Source organism: Podarcis gaigeae, assembly GCF_964106915.1.
Source record: "Podarcis gaigeae genome assembly, chromosome: 3".
NCBI lineage: Eukaryota > Metazoa > Chordata > Lepidosauria > Squamata > Lacertidae > Podarcis > Podarcis gaigeae.
The window spans coordinates 46,277,796-46,289,794 of NC_139680.1; positions in this window are offsets into that span (position 1 = coordinate 46,277,796).

The window sequence follows — 11,999 nt, forward strand, 5'->3', positions numbered from 1 at the left end:
TCTCTCCCCCCACCCCATGATAAGAATCGTTAGGAAGAGTACAGGTAAGCATGCTAGCCTTGTATCACTGGCCATGTCATCTCTATGAGTTGACATGCTGAAAATTTACTGCGGGAAGCCTTTTCTACCACCGCAGGCTGCTATGTGTGCTCCTCGCTGCAGATGTTTGCCCTCCAACTCATAGATGGTGACATGGGCAGGCACACCACCCACTGTCCCCTTCATGGTATGAAGGGCATAACACCTAAGAGTCTCTCACCTGATTTCTTGACTAAAGACATCAAAGGTGTTCAAATATTACATTCAAGAAGTGAAGAATCTGTGTGCCTATGTACACAAATAGTTGAGCTTGTACAGTTATTCACATGTAGCATTCAACCAATGTCTGCGCACATGATAGTTGACCTGGAAAATCAACGTGTGCACACAATTTCACATAAACAGCTATACGTATGTAAAGGGAGCTTGTACGTGTGTTCAGCATGATGGATGAACAAACCTATATTGCAAACGCATTTGGAAATTCCTCCTCAGGCAGATGTTGAAATCAAAATGCTTTGAGAAAGCTAATGGAAGGCAGCCGGGTTAGGGAAGTGTGGGTTGTACTACTGTTGCATACTAGACGTGGGTGGCACTGTGGTCTAAACCACTGAGTCTCTTGGGCTTGCCGATTGGAAGGTTGGCAGTTCGAATTCCCATGACGGAGTGAGCTCCCATTGCTTTGTCTCAGCTCCTGCCAACCTAGCAGTTCAAAAGCACGCCCGTGCAAGTAGATAAATAGGTACCACTGTGGTGGTAAGGTAAACGGCATTTCCGTGCACTCTGGTTACCGTAATGGTGTTCCGTTGTGCCAGAAGCGGTTTAGTCATGCTGGTCACATGACCCGGAAAACTGTCTGTGGATAAATGCTGGCTCCCTCTGCCTGAAAGCGAGATGAGCGCTGCAGCCCCATACAGTCGTACCTTGGTTTGTCAAACTTAATCCATTCCGGAAGTCCGTTCGACTCCTGGAACCATCTGACAACCAAGGTGCAGCTTCCAATTGGCTGCAGGAGCTTGCTGCACTCAACTGGAAGCCATGGAAGCCGCGTCGGATGTTCAGCTTCCGAAAAACGTTTGCAAACCAGAACACTCACTTCCAGGTTTGCGGCGTTCGGAAGCCAAAACAGCTGAGTACCAAGGAGTTTGAGAACCAAGGTATGACTGCAGTCGCCTTTGACTGGACTTAACAGTTCAGGGGTCCTTTACCTTTTTACCTTACTAGACCTTCAGCAGGCTGCAATGGCTACTTTGCTTTGCCCTGGCTAGTAGCAGCCTGGGTACCTGCCCCCATTTGTGATTCAGTCATTGAAAAGTCACTATCTTCAGATAACTTTGAAAAAGTTATCCATTTTATTCCTGTACTATAGTTTCCCCAACATATGATAAGAATCATGGTGTCATAGAATAAATCCACCATACTGAGTAATCTATCCAGCTGCCAATGGAGGCCCGCCTCCCGGCAGAAAGCATAAGATATTAAGATGAGAGCGCATAACCTTTTTTTGGATTCATGCTTATTTTCCAAATTACAGGTTAGAAATAGAAAATAAAGTTTGAAATGACATTTGAGCCATGGGACTTAGGAAAAAAACTGCATGGGGAAGGAAAGGTCATGATTTAATTGGAAAGAGGTGAACTCTAAGATAGTAGCATTGTAATAGTAGTTTCAAGGATGCCTTTCAGTTAAAAGCAAACCTTGTAGAGTATAGAAGATTTCTTTCAGCTAGGTGGATGAAATAATATCTTGACCTTCTCTAGTCAAGTAACAGTGAAAATGAAATACGATATATTTTATGCAAAAATATTTTGCACGTGATCAATGTTTTAAGAATGTCATCGTTCTGAAACAATAAATTAGAGGGGGGTTTTCCAGCTAAAATGATTTGATGAATGTATATTCTATCAAATGAGACTTATGAAAGCTTTGCTCTCCTAAATGCCTGACTCCCCCTCACACACACTCATACACACACACACTTAACCATAATTTCTGACAGATTGGCTACTAATCAAGGAGACAATGCTGAAAAGGGGAAACACTAAATTTATTCTTGCATGATGGTGTTATAAGAAATCTATGTGGTGTCCTCATCCATAGATATAGTTTCTAAGTTATTTGCATTTTTTAAAAAATCATTTAGTTTTGTGAACGAACCAAGATTGACACAGCTAGACTGCCTCTTTAATTTATCCAGTGTTCCAGAAGCTAATTTGTCAGTCTTGTCTTAACCCTGCCCTGCTTATTCATCATCAGCAGACAAGAACACATTTCCGTCTCAGTGTTCATTTGCAGCCTGATCCTCAAAGAATGAGTGGTCACCGAAGGCCTGCTGAATCCAACCTGCCTTGCACCGCCAACGTCCTTTGAGGATGCAAAACCCTGTGCAGAGCATCCTTGCTGAGACCGCCCATTAGTACCAAATGAGGTGACATTTCCTTGTGATAGGAAATCGTAGTGGTTGCTATATTATTTATGATCATTAATAATGCATCAGGCTCCAGCCATGTGGCTGACCCTTCCCAAGCAAATAAGATTCTTTCTTTCTTTCTTTTTGCAGATCCCTGCCCTCTAAGGGCTCACAATCTACATTAGACAAAGAACGTGCATAAGCAAAAGATGGGAATGGAAAAGCACGTGCGTACAGGTAAAAGTAAAATTACAGGGGGAGTTCCTAAAGTAGGAGGATCCAGAAAAAAATAACTTTGGGAAAGGAGTACAAAAAAGTTTGAGAGAAAATATGGATTTAAAGCAGCAGCCTCATGACAAAAAATGAGGGGACTACAATGTGAAAAAGGTGAATGTTAGTGCTTTTTTTCTAGGTGTATATGTAGTACCGGCACCTCTTTTCCGATAAGAAAAGTACTGGTGGATGTTGTGCGCTCATCTCACTCTAGAGGCCAGGAGCCAGCGCTGTCCACAGACACTTCCGGGTCACGTGGCCAGCGTGACGAAGCTGCTCTGGCGAACCGGCACCAGCGCAGCACACGGAAACGCCGTTTACCTTCCCGCTATAAAGTGGTACCTATTTATCTACTTGCACTTAAGGGTGCTTTCGAACTGCTAGGTGGGCAGGAGCTGGGACCGAACGACGGGAGCTCACCCCGCTGCGGGGATTCGAACCACCGACCATGCGATCGGCAAGTCCTAGGCGCTGAGGTTTTACCCACAGCACCACCCGCGTCCCTCACGGGCGTCCCTCAATGTGATTATTACCACCAAGTAATTTCTGGTACATGTGTATCCATTTGGTTAGGGTTTCTGACCACTAGAACTACTTCTATGTATGCCTCCCCATTTAACCAAGTGAAATTGAAGACTTCTGGCAGTAATCATTCACACAAGAGCTCATCCACACTTCTACTTTCCCCGCCACTTTCTCCTGGGGAAACCCTCACTTTAATGGTGAATCAGAGCAAATGTCCCTCAGGTTTTCTCCAGACATTTGTTCAGGTTTTCTGTGGGAAAGTGGTGGGACAAAGACAAAACTGTTCGAACCTGTGCCTAGAAAGTACAGGACAAGCGGGAAACCACTCAGATTCTTGCTTTCTAGACATGGGGCAAGTGTGGACAATGAGCCCTTAGTTTACAAAGGGTTGGTACACAGCAGCTTGTGAATGAAGCCTCCAGGTGTCTGTAGCAGATGCCAGAAGCCTTAGCAGCTACAGCCGGAAACCTGGGGTGTGAACACACAGAGACACAATCACAGACTGCTGTGCGAATGAACTCAAAGAGTTGGCTTGATATGTGACTGAAAGAAAAAACACACACCAAGGGTGTGTGATAACTGTTCACAAGTTCAGGCTGATATTCTTCATGAAAAATTAGCAGTAGTGGTAGTTTGAAATTATTATTTTTGGAAAAAGTGTTTCTTTATAAAAAGCGTTTGACCACTTGACATTTCTCATCAGCCTAGCCTACTTAGGTTTGAATCCATATTATGACGAAGGATATGTAATTAGGTAGACCTACTGCCATAGAGATAACTGCTTGCATACTTAAATAACAATTCTCATACTCACACCCTTCTGCTGAATGTGCATTTTAATTACTTTATCCCACATACTTCTGTGTTTGGCAACAATAACAATAAAATCCATTTTTGCATGTTAAGATGATTCACAGAACAAATTAAGTTAGTTCCATTGAATTTCCATTTCTGTCATGAATTTAGTAACTCTCAAACTATTAGGTTTTTAGTTTTCACATTTGATGTGCTTGATCTTAAACCACTGAGTAATAAAATGTGGGAGATTACAAATCAGTCTAGTTAAATTAGAATATTCATAAAGTTCGACTCCTTAAGAAAACCATTCAGTAAGTAATTGTAATATTCATTGCCAGCATTAGTTTATAATTGAGTTAGATGTGTGAAATACTCCCCCATGATGTGCACAAGAAACAACATTAACTTTATTCCACAAACATATAAACTATTTTTGTTTGTCTGCAGTGAAGATAATATAGTTATATTAAAACCTTGGAAATGGTTTTGAAATTACAAATGCAGTGTTTCAGAAGATAGCTGCTCCTAGGGCTTTTAGAGCTGAAAGAGAAGCTGAGAAGAGAATTGATTTTCATGTCAAAAATAAAATTAATAAGCACCCCCCTTGCAACTACAAGGTGCTAGTTAGACATAACTGGAAAAACATGCTACATGAATGATCGTACAGTATATGAACCCTGGGCTTGCATGTTCACCTCCTCTCGAAACAGCCTCAAGCAGTGAAAGGTATACTTTTGCTTCAACCTTTAAACAAGCCCCAGTTCCATGTTACATAAAAATGGGAAATGGGGGTTATTTAAACTGTGGTTTCACAACAAGTCTGGATGTAAAACCATGCTTCATCTTGATTTACTATAACAAACTGTAGTTTAAACATACCAGTTTCCCTGTTCAGAGTAACAGTTTAAAAGCAGAAGCAAAAAGTTCCTCCTTGTGGCCACACAAAAGGAAAGGAAGGGGCAGCATGTGAACCCAAGGTTCATGCAAGCCTGCTCACTTAGTTGGAAGGCACACTTCCCCAATATAGTTTCCCATTACACTGAAATGGCAAGCTCCAATATATTGGTAGCTTTTGTCTCCAGTTGTGCAATGAACTTGACTGATCTTATTGGGTCTACTCAGAACATGAGAAGAACTTGCTGGACCCGCCCAATGGCCAATCTTGTCAAGCATTGTGTTCTCACCAGGTGTCTCTTCTTCTTTGGCGATCACTCGTAGGCTAGTAAGATTGGCGTCCGTGAACACAGTCTTAACAGTGAATCCGTAAGTGATTGTGGAGACCAACGCTGGATCCACACTTCCTTCCACAGTGGGGACATAGGTTTCCGGGCGAGAATTGATCACGGTGAGGGTTTGCCAAGTATGCCGTCCTCTTAGCACATTTCTGCCTTTCATCCTGAGTTCGAGACCAGCTGTCTAAAACAGGAGCACAGGAGCCCTCTCTCCACTTGTGGTTTCCAGCAACTAATATTCAGAAGCATACTGCCTATGACAGTGGAGGTAGGACATAGGTACTGATAACCATATCCTCCATGAAATCAAGTAATGATTCTGAATTAAATCCGTATGGTTGTATCTAGTCATCTAGTCCAGTGTTTCCCAACCTTGGGCCTCCAGCTGTTTTTGGACTACAACTCCCATCATCCCTAGCTAGCAAGACCAGTGGTCAGGGATGATGGGAATTGTAGTTCAAAAACAGCTGGAGACCCAAGGTTGGGAAACACTGATCTAGTCAGTATCTAGTCAGGATGTTCCAGTCATCCTAGCTGTGCAAGCTTTCCAGATGGAACAATTCCCCTTCTCCTGTCCCAATTTCAGGGGGTATGCAGAGGAAGGAGTGGGAGGGGGACCCCACTGCACCATCAGAAATCCTTGTGCCTGGCTTCCACAAAACTGGATAGGTGATATTGAATTAAAGATACAGTTGACACTGGGAAAAAGCAATGGCTCAAATAAAAGATAAAACAACTCAGGAAGATAAGCAGGATAGGAGCAGGTAGGCAGCTGCAAGAAAAAGGAGGCTGGTGCCAGTAGAGAAACCTTTCCAGACAGCAAAACAAAATTGTTAGAATACAGTTTAGAGGGAAGACTAGGGAATATTTCAGAACACATCATAAATTGCAGGGGAAGCATTCACTTCTTGCTGCCTGTGAGCTATGTTTCTTTTTCTAATCCCAGGAATATCAAAGGGTAATGGCTCTCATCCTTAAGTTACCAGCAGCTGAGGAAAATAGGTTGACGTTGTTTTCACTCCTTATTATATTTATTTAGCACTGACAGAGTCCTAGGCATTCTAAAGAACATAGAAATGACACAGTTGCAAGGAAAAAGACCCGAGAGCCTAGGATTTGACTGAAGGTAGGAAATGATAGGAGAGCTACTGAAGGTAGGAAATGATAGGAGAGCTACTGTTAGTACAGGTGAATCTGGTCTACCAGGTGATCTGGTGATGCTACAGAAAGGTCCGATAAAAGATGAAGCCCTGTTTTATGAATCTCATCAATTCACACCAAGCTTAACTCTCCCATCCTACCCTCTCAAGTGAATGCTAGGAAGGTTTTAGTTAAGTCTGGGGACAATTTACTTTATTTCCTCCTTCTTTGAGGGGCCAGTTGTAGTTGCGTAGCAGTTGAGTAGCAGCTCAGTCTCCTATGATCATTGTCCATCTCCATTCAGTGAAAAGCTTTATTGGCTGCTAATATTGCTGTGGTTTTCAACATATATCCTGTCCTTCCAAAAGAGCTCGTTTTATCTTAAATGCATAATAGCAGGCCTGGCTGGAATTTATTCTGGTTAGTTGGCAACTGTGCTCTTGCCCAGGGCTGGCATGTTGGCAGAACACATGGACTTCTTTGGATTAATAGTTTCAAATTAATGAACCCAGAAATCTGTAGCCTACATGTAATAATGTTTCCATCTATTTCCACATCACAGGGAGTTTTGAGGTGTTAAGTCAAACCTTTTCACATGCTTAGCAAATATGTGACGGGAAATGCTTGCTAATCAAGTCCCTCTGTGGCCAATATTTTCACTGGTGATTCCCTTGATGGCCATGTGTATAGAGATAATGAGAAAATACTCTGTGTATATACAGAACTTCCTAACAATCAGGAATCCTAACTGGGCCAGGGTACCAGTAATGAGGAAGAGCCCTGATGCACACAACTGTGCACATGTCATTAATGCAAAATGTACAGCCATTGGTGCTTTGTGGGGATGTGGTGAGTGGGCATGCTTCCACTGCTTCTTCACACTTCCGATGAACGCATGAAGGTAGGGTCACTTGAATACCCCGTAGAACTGAAAATCAGCTCTACCATTGAACTGACTTTCTTTTACTCTTACAGTATCTATCATCCATAACTTGGAAAGCGTATGAACATCCACAAAAAATTATTGTTGGTGATCAAAAGGCTCAACGACATTATAATAGGGAAACAACCCAGCTTGGGAATGTGTATGTACAATTAATGTATGTTTAAAAAAATAAATCATTACAACTTTTTAAAAAATGCCAGATAAGCCCCAAAGATCTGCCAGGAGTCAAATATTATACAAGGCTGATAATGCAGACATTTCCTGATTCTAGCAGTATCTATTTTCTGTTGCCTTTCCTTAATTAAACTTGCTGTTAGATGGGCATATAAACATTCCAAGAGTTTATTTGCATCATCAAGTTGACTTCCTTAGTTATGCAGCTACATCAGCATCTTGCTGAATGTTTAGTCCATGTAATATAATTCATTCGCATATATTCTCATATCTTGAAAAGAAATCTGGAGATAGGATGCTGTGCTTCCGTATGGCTTACAGCACAAAGCTGAGAAATTATATCTACTTTCCCATCTCTTCCAATCAGACCATTGTCTTTGTCCTTGGATCAACCAGTCTCTTCTTCTCCAACCCCCAGCCACCAAAAAGAAAGAAAATAGAAGCTGACCAAATGTGGATAACATGTGTTTCCCCCCCCCTCCCCTTTCCTGGTTCATTTTTAAAAAATTTTAACTCTTGTGTGCCATCCCTCCAAGCAGACCCAGGGGCCTGATTTTTAAAGCAGGTTCATTATTTCCAATAGAATGGCAGGAGAGGTAAAACATTCATCATATGTCCTTGGGCTATACAAGAGGTATTTCACTGGGTATGTTCAAAAGGGCATTTAATCACTTGTCCGGGATGTTGCATAGATCATAAATATAAACTGTAGTATTACTGTACATGATGACACTTGGTAGTTTCTGTTTCTTCCAGTTCTTTGCATAGCGATGAGACAGTGCTGGCTACAAATACAAAGGAGGAAAAGAAAGTACCATGTAAATGAAATACCTGCCTATTCATGCCCCCCCCTCTCTCTCATGCCTCTGCTTATCTGGGCCTTTCCTTCTTGTTGACTTGTCCTTGTTGGAACCACTGCTTGACTGGAATTGGACCATGGATGCTATGGCCTCTCGCTCTGCCGGCAACAGATAACCTCCAACCTGGGACCCAGCTAGGACAGGACAATTACACTGAGATCTTAGATGTTGCATTTAAAACCGAATACACTTCCCCCTGTCTTTTAGTGCAGGAATAGCTGCCCCTTTTTGGTCTGAGGGCTGCATTCACCTTTGGCCAACCCTCCAGGGTCTGCTTGCCAGTTGTGGGTGTAGCCAGTGGGTGTGACCACCTTCTCTCACGTGGACATGTAAGGCACATAACCACAGCTCCTTAGGTGGAGAGGGCGATTATAATTCCTTTTGCACGCAATCTGGTAGATAGGGAGAGGGTTAGTTCCATCTCCATCTGGGTAGGGCACTGAACTGGGTGGAGAGGTTTAAACCTCTCTGCCAACCCCAGCACTATGTCTACCTTATTTTTTATATTCCCCACCACCACCATTGGGTCAGAGAATAATTAAAGGGAAATATCAACTTGTAGTGACCACTGATCACATCATTTTGCATCCTGATGGGTGATGGGTGAATTGGTCTATCTACAGTCCTTGCTGCTTTTGCATGTGTTCTTCCATAATTCCACTCCATCTTGCTTTTTTACCAATTTTTTTTAAAAAATGCATTGAAAAATATGTTGAAACACATATTTTCTCTAGAATATGTGCACTTCTCCTAAAATATGCATTTCTCAATGTATTTTCTCTAAAAATGCAAACCTTTCAATGTATTTTGATGGTGGATATTCAAATTCACGCATTAGTCAAAAAGCTACAGATCTGCTGATTTCACACTGGAATTCCAAGAGATCATATTCTTCAAGCATCCCTACTGTCTCCATGGTTCTGTCTACCCTCAAAATACCAGTTGGGGAGGGGGAAATCCAAGATACAAAAGGTGCTGAGTACTAAAGATAACGACTCTCTTGCAGATCTAAAAGGATCATTTTGCCCTTAGGAGGTAGGGAAAGGCTACATTTGTGGCAGAGCACACCACTTGTGTGTGACATTATATAATATGAATAATTTATGTTGCTAATAGCGCTGCCTCGGAAAGATGGGTGGAAGTGGGTAATTACCCATGGATAATACTTTATATATTTTGTAGGTAGAACTGTCTCAACCTAAGAATATACACTGAAGCTAGAAACAACTTTCAGATATGAATGACTCAATGAATCATGAATGACTGCGATTTCCTTGGGATCTAATTTGGTTTAACACAAGCTTAAGTACATAGCAAATGTATGCAAAAGCTCTGCACTCTCTGAGCTGTAAAAAGGCTACATTTTGAACTCTTCCAAGTCCTTTAACAGCTGATTGGTGTTTGAACAGTAAATTAGTACAAATTTGTAAATGCTTTTAGCTCCCATTCACAGCAAATTAAAGCCGGGGTTGTCCTCTGCGTTTGAGTATGAGTGCATGTGTGCACAACACACACAAATGTGAACACAATGAAAGCAGGATTCTAATGGGTGCATGCTCAGTGCAATACTCCCTTGAATTTATTTTCCTGCACAAGTCATTAGTCAGTCTGTTGCCAAGCGCATGGTGGCATATGACAAAGAACAAAAATAAACACAGCCCTTGGTGCTGGTGTAAAGAGGGGAAATTTGTGAACTAAATGAGGCCAAACCATTGCATGGTCAGGGATTCTACACTCAGGGGTTGCACAAGAATCCCATCATGGACCATGAAATAACACCTCCCTTTGCCAATGTTGCCAGGTGTGTGGGGAGTGAATAAATTCAGAAAGAAATTAATGTTCTAATAACAGCAAAGTGCTGTCTTCTTAGGAATCATTGCTATTTTATCCTAGAAGCCTTGTTTCTCTTTAGTATAGTAACTCTGAGATCACATGGGAAGGGTCAGTGATGTCGTTACCTTCATCACTAGCATCTTTCAGAATAAGCATCTTTATGGTGCTTACAAGAGATGTTCAACCATGGAACGGACTCCCCTTCGTTGGAGGTTTTTAAGCAGAGGTTGGATTGTTGTCTGTCATTCAGTTGAGATTCCTGCATTTCCCAAGGTAAACTTCAGAGTCCCTTCCAAGTCTACAGTTCTATGCTTCTATGACAATGGAAATAAATCTATCCATGAGATCTCCTGCCCAGGGTTACCTATGGTATTGGAGTGGTATAAAAATCAGCCACGCTACAGAGTAGCTTCCTCACTGCTGAGGCAACATGGCAATGGACATTTAGATGCTTTACGGCACTGATCCCATTTCAAAACCATGCACCAGAAAAAGAGCTCAGCAGTAAAAGGTGAAGAGACCATGCATCTGGGTGGTGAGCCCAAGTGGTGGGGGGGATGGAGCTAGGTTAAGTTGTAGAGCTCCTTGATATGCATAAAACATGCTATCCATCCATTATACTTGGGCAATATGATAAGTCTTGCACAATTCAGACTTCACTCGCACAAAGAAAGTGTGTAAGTCAACTAGTTGCATACAGCTGCAATTTATATGCTAAATCACATGCAGAAATGCATGTATATCTTAAATACGGTATTTTAAGGAATTAAGCATGGAGACTGCATGTTTCTACAAAATCAGTGCTTTCCCCCCCAGGGGTACTCAAGGGTATGCAGTACCGGCACTTCTTTTTCTAGAAGAAAAGCACAGGTTAAAGTGTAGCACTAACTGTAACAACTTCACAGTGAGTACCAGCACCATTTTTTCTAGAAGAAAAGCACAGGTTAAAGTGTAGCACTAACTGTAACAACTTCACAGTGAGTACCAGCACCATTTTTTCTAGAAGAAAAGCAATGCACTAAACTATGTACCTATCCCTGAGGCCAATAATGTATAGTATGAGGAGACCAAGACATCACCTCAGTCCTATGCAGAATTAGGTTCAGTGCTGTGCTAACTTTGAATAGGACTGAATTGCAACCCTCATACTGGACAGTCATCTAGCTCCTGATCGGTTGATGTGAATGGACATTAATACAGATTTATAAACGCCAAGAGTCAAGACTGCGTTTCAGGAACAATGCCGTTCTCATGTGATCTTTGGAAAGTCAAGTAATTACTGCTCTATGAGAGAACTAAGGATCACCGATCTACTGTTCTGTGTTCCATTATAAACTACAGTTATTGATTTAATTTGAAAGCAATTTATTATTATTAATGTAGATTTGCCCTCAATCAGGGGCCAGGGCCAGTTATTGTTGTTGTTGTTGTTGTTTTACATTTATATACCACTTTTATATCCCAAGGATCTCAAGGTGGTATACATGGTTCTCCTCTTCCCTGTTTCATCCTGACAACTCTGTTAAGAGGCTAAGAGATGGTGACTAGCCCAAGGTCATCCAGTAAGCTCACTGTGACTGGATTCTACACTGGTCTTAGCTGTAGTCCTGACACACAAGTTGGATGTGGCATACTTCAGCCCAACTTAGGTGGGCATGCTGTACGTTTTTAATGGTTCCTCACAATCCATGAAAAATCCAAATACATGTGTGGGAGGGGAAGGGAAGAGAGACAATGTAATCAATGATTTGATAGACTGGCCTGATCTG